Below are 6,000 nucleotides of genomic sequence, written 5' to 3'. Positions count from 1 at the left end.
CAGGCATCTTCAATTTGAGGTACACGTAACATGGTCGAGCCATAAAACGTGCATAAGCCGGCCTGCCCAGAATAGCATGATAAGCACTCTGGAAATCCACGACTTCAAACGTCAACTTTTCTTTGCGGTAATTCTTGGAGTCACCAAAAACCACATCGAGGGCGATCTGGCCGAGTGACTGGGCCTTCTTGCCAGGAATAACTCCATGGAAACTCATATTGCTTTCACTGAGTCTGGACATCGGAATGCCCATTCCTTTCAAGGTCTCCGCATACAGTATATTCAGGCCACTGCCACCATCCATCAGAACCTTAGTCAACCGAGTGCCTTCGATGACTGGGTCGACCACCAATGCTTGCCTCCTAGGGGTGGCTATGTGTGTTGGGTGATCAGACTGGTCGAATGTAATGGCAGTCTGAGACCACTTCAAATAACTGGGCATCGTCGGAGCGACCATGTTTACTTCTCTGTTGATGACTTTCAGTCGACTTTTGCTCTCAACATCAGCAAAAATCATCAGAGTGGAATTGACATGGGGGTAACCATCATCGTCCTCTTCTTTATCCTCAACTTTGTCCGATTCTTTCTCCTTCTCTTTGGGCTGTTTCTCTCGGAACTACTGGATTAGGAGTCGACACTGTCGAGTGGTATGTTTCGGGTAAATGAGATTACCCTCCTCATCTTTTTTGGTGTGAATGTGGCATGGTAAATACAACACATCATTTCCATCTTGATCTTTCACTTTCTTGGGGTTCCATGGCCCTTTGGGCTTCCCCTTGAACTTTCCTTGAGTCACGGCTAAGGCTTCTCCAGGAGCAGCTGGCTCGGCTTTGCGCTTCTGCTTCCGACTGGAGTTCCCTCCCCCAGTTTCGTGGGCGACTGTTTTGTGCTTTCCACTCCAGAGCCGATCCTCCTCCTCACCATTAGCATACTTGGTGGCAATTTCCATCATTCGACTCAGAGACATATCTCCGGTCTGACCGAACTTCAGGTTCAATTCTCGATACTTGACACCTTCCTGGAAGGCACAAACTGCTTGGTGATCAGACACATTCTCCACCATGTGGTGCAACGTGATCCATCTCTGGATATAATCCCTCAAAGTTTCATTTGACTTCTGCACACAAGATTGTAGATCTGTTAGCCCTGCTGGCCGTTTGCATGTACCTTCAAATGTTCTGACAAACACTCGGGCAAGCTCTTCCCAGCTATAAATACTGCCAGGTGCTAACTGATTCAACCACGCTCTGGCTGAGCCCTCCAACATCAGAGGAAGGTGCTTCATGGCCACTTCATCATTGCCACCACCAATTTGCACAGCTCCTCGGTAGTCCTCAAGCCAAGTGTCAGGCTTGGACTCACCCGTGAATTTGCTGACTCCAGTCGCCAACCTGAAGTTGGGAGGAATCACTGCTGCTCTGATGGCCCTATTGCTGGTCGGATAATCTCTATCGTGGCCACTCTGTGTGCCCTGTTCCTGTCAACCAGACCTTGAACGAGAATGGATCTCGCGTCAAAGCCCGGCTCCCGGGGGTCGACTGGAATTCTTCGCCCACCACTGTGAGGGCGTCTGTCATCGTGTTGCCGAGGCGCGTATGACCCACTCCTTGGGGGAGGCGTGGGTACTCGATGACGATCATACTGCTCACGGTTTCTGTACTGATCCTGTCGATCTCCACGTCCCTCACGCCTTGGAGGCGATCCTAGGCTATGAGCCGACTGAATTGTGTCAGCCATTACAGATCTACTATGAATCCTATTCCGAGATTGTGACACTGCTATGTTCTGCTCCCCCACCGCCCGGAGCAAAGCCCGGATCTGCATCAAACCTCTACCAGCCTCCGACTGGGAAGGCTGAATCGACTCTGCTATTCGGGCAGCAGCTGTGAGATTCTGGATCGGAGTTCGATATACCTGGGTTGGAGGCGGAAAAAGTTGTCGTCGACTGGACTCAGGAACTCGCTGCCGAGCGCGCACGTCGAGTGTGTGCTGGAGGTTCTCCAGTCGAGTGCGCTCAGCCAAATTGGCCAGGCGCGCCTCCTCCAAGGCCCGGGCCTCGGGGGTTTCTCCAACGATAGGAGTGTGAAGTGCATCCATGTTACGGCCGCGAAGCTCTTCCCTCTGCGGCGAAGAGAGGGGCTCGGGGCGGTACTCCTCGTGGACACGCGACGGATCGCCTCCGCCATCGCCACCGTCGTCGAGGGGGGAGCCAGGAGGACTGCGCGGTCCGTTGACCATCAGGACTTCCGCCGTGGGGTCACTGCTGTCGCACTCGGATGCAGTCTCAACGGAGCCAGTCGAACAGGCCGTAGAGAGTTTCGTCGGGCTCGATTGCCGCAACTTGGGGGGTGGCCGACTGGCGAGCCACCGCGTGCCTCACCCACCGCTGGAGCCTTGACCGACCGGAACGCTTGCGTCGGCGGGCAGCAGGGAGTGAAGACGCCACAGGAGCCGACCGATACTGAGTCGACGGCTGCCGCAGGAGGACGCACGCACGGAAGTGCATTGCCCCGCGGACGGGGAGCGCCTCGACGTTGAGTGGAGCCTCTTGGAGCCAAGCGGAGTCGTCGCCGACGAACACGAGCGTGCCGAGACGGATCTCGCGGCCCTCGGCCGATCCTCCACCGGAAACCATGCTGATGGGGATCGGAAAAATGGCAACTTCTCCAACATGTCGCTAAGACACCGGCCCCACGGTGGGCGCCGTCTGACAGTAGAATGGGGGGTAGGGATGTAGAGGCAAGATCCTAGCTATGGAGAAGCTGTACGCACGAGTTTTACGAGTTCAGGCCCTTCTCGGAAGAAGTAGCAGCCCTACATCTCGGAGCCCGGAGGCGGTCGACTCGATTATATGCGTGTGTGTTACAGGGGGTGCGAACCCTTGTCCTAGAGGAGGGGGCTGGCTTATATAGAGTGCGCCAGGACCCCAGCTCCCCTCCGTTACACAGGGTTCAATGTTCATAAAGAAGGAGCGTTACAGGTAACGTCCGTAGTAAAGTGCTATAAATGAATATTAAGTCTAAGAGTAAATGCCCGACCGTTGCTGCGCGGAGTGGCTTTAGGTCTTCTACACGTCGAGTGGTTTAGTGGTTGAGTGACCTAATAAAGGGGGGGTCTCCGAGTGAATGGTAGGTCGAGTGGATTGCACTCGACACCTTTGTTGGGTCCCCTCTTTTTACTCTTGAACCTCTTTGCTTCTAGGACAAGGACCTTAGGTAGGACGTATAGGTCAGGCCTATTACCCTACCCCAGGTCTATGTCCTCATCAACGACTATCTGCGTCTTCTTGCCTGTTGAATCAAGGGAGCCGTCTACAACTCTTGCAATATGTTCTTAGTTCTATGCCAATATATTTCTTGTGCACTCTTTCGCTGCCACAGGGCATTTTGAAGCAGATTGAACGAATCATGCGACAGTGCTTGTGGAGAGGGAACACGGATACACCATGGCAATCTTTGGCGGCTTGGGACCTAGTCTGTCGGCCTAAGAACTTGGGAGGCCTTGGTGTTCTTGACCTAAGTTTACAGAATGATGCCTTGTTGATCAAGCATCTTTTCAAGTTCTTTAACAAGATGGATGTGCCCTGGGTCTCTCTCATTTGGGACACATATTATGCCACAGCGCCACCTCAAGTCACTCAAAGCCGCGGTTCGTTCTGGTGGAGGGGTGTGTTGAAGCTGTATGATAGGTTTTGCAAGTTGGCGGTCCCACACGTGCGTGCGGGGGATACGGTGGTTTTCTGGCTGGATCGATGGCAGCTTGGTAATAATGTTGTTCTCATGCAGCACCGGTTTCCGAGGCTTCACCCTTTTGTGATTGATGACACACTCACCATTAAGGATATGATGGAACTTTCGGACCCAACCGACAATTTTCACTTGCCGCTGTCTGCTGAGGCCTTCGAGGAATTTAATCAGCTTCAGGCTTTGCTGCCTTTGGTTAATCTATAGGAGGGGGAAAAGGATGTTTGGAAATGGCCATCCAAGTCTGGAGATTACCAGTCAAAGATTTATTACATGTCTTGCTTTTCAGACATCGTGGTTGATCCCATTTTCAAGTGGATCTGGAAATGTTCTTGCACCCTCAACTTTAAGGTGTTTGGCTGGCTCCTCTTGATGGATCGTCTCAACACTAGGGACATGATGCAGCGGCGGCATTGGATTATTCTGGTTGACACTTGTGTGCTGTGTCACTCTGCCTCTCATGAGGACCGAGCACACCTTTTCTTCGCTTGCAACTTCAGTCAACGGGTCTGGAATTATCTGTGCATTTCATGGATTATTCAACCTAACCAGACTACTTATGAGATGGCTTCAACTGCTTGGAAGGATTTTGGTTTCCCATTTTTTTCATAGGTAGTCTTCACTGCTACTTGGAATATTTGGATCCAAAGAAATGGGAAGATTTTCAGGAATGAGTTGCCTTCTTTCAGATCTTGGAGGAGAAATTTTATTCATGACATTTCTCTTTTAGCTCATAGAATCAAATGTAAACATAGGAATAGCCTAACTTCTTGGATAGCTGCCTTACCTTAACCTCTCTTTGTAAGTAATCTCTCCTCTCTTTCCTTGACTTTAATTTGTAACTTTGTAAACTCTCTGGTTTGTTGTTTTAATAAAGAACTGTGAGGCTATTGCCTTGCAGTATATAGTCAAAAACAATGAGCAACCGAAGAAAGGTACCGGTGGAGGTACTATTTTCTTCGAAGATGCTTCTTACACTTCGTCAGTAATATAGCATAAGTTCCCTGAGCGCGCTTTGTCTGTTACAGCCTTATGGCCTGATTGCCTGGTTATCGGAAACACCGTCGATATTATCAACAGGTGGAGTACATAACACTTTTCGGTCCTTGACCGAAGAGGGAGAAGCCGATGGTCGGTTAAGACGCGTTTAAAGTTCAGGTGAACACAGATATGATATAAGTACTTCCGTACATACAATCATTATACATAAAATTCTTTTGCCCAAGTCACTCGAGGGCTCTTAAATTAGTATGAGCCGTTTTATAATAAATGTTTTCTTCTTGGTCATTGCAAAATCTTTTTCTATCACTCCTTTTTTCGACGCAAGTGTGTGGTCAATAGCCGGGGAGCCTAGTCTCTCTCTCAAAGTCGTTCGAGTTTAGTTCGCTAAACTGGCCTAACGAGCAGTACTCCGCCTTCGGTATAGGAGGTCTGACCCTCTTGAGGTCTTGAGATCGGATGTGTCGTATTAATGCACGACAGAAGCACCCCTTTTTTGACCAATTTTGGATTGGCACCAAACACTTGATCTAATTCGGATGTCAAGTTTACTAAATTGTTGGGTTTTCCAAGCCTATGGCACTTTTAAAACTATTTGTGTGTTTACCGCATAAGTCTCGCAGTGCAACGTCGGACACCTTTAGAGATTCGGCGAAAACATTCTCGGATATTGCTATATATGCATCGGTTTCGAATTGTGTCTTTGGTCAATAGTTGGGTTGCCCAGCTCCTTTGCTTGCCTCCTATGTTCCGCTTTGTTCGGCTAGGTTTGTGATACATCTCCAACGTATCTATAATTAATGAAGTATTCATGCTATTATATTATCCTTCTAGGATGTTTTATATGCATTTATATGCTATTTTATATGATTTTTGGGACTAACCTATTAACCTAGAGGCCAGTGCCAGTTTCTGTTTTTTCCTTGTTTTTGAGTTTTACAGAAAAGGAATACCAAACGAAGTCCAATTGACGTGCCAATTTTTGATGATTTTTTCTGGACCAAAAGAAGCCCCCGGAGTAAAAGTGTTGGGCCAGGAGAGTCCCGGGCTGCCCACGAGGGTGGGGGCGCGCCCACCCCCCCTGGGCATGGGCCCCTGCCTCATGGACAACTCAGAGACCCCCCTGACGTGAGACCTATGCCAAAAAATCCTATAAATACTGAAACCTCCAGAAAACCGAATAGATCGGGAGTTCCGCCGCCGCAAGCCTCTATAGCCACCAAAAACCAATCGGGACCCTGTTCCGGCACCCTGCCGG

This window comes from Aegilops tauschii, chromosome 6 (genome assembly GCF_002575655.3).
Source record: "Aegilops tauschii subsp. strangulata cultivar AL8/78 chromosome 6, Aet v6.0, whole genome shotgun sequence".
Lineage (NCBI taxonomy): Eukaryota > Viridiplantae > Streptophyta > Magnoliopsida > Poales > Poaceae > Aegilops > Aegilops tauschii.
This window is presented reverse-complemented; position numbering follows the sequence as displayed.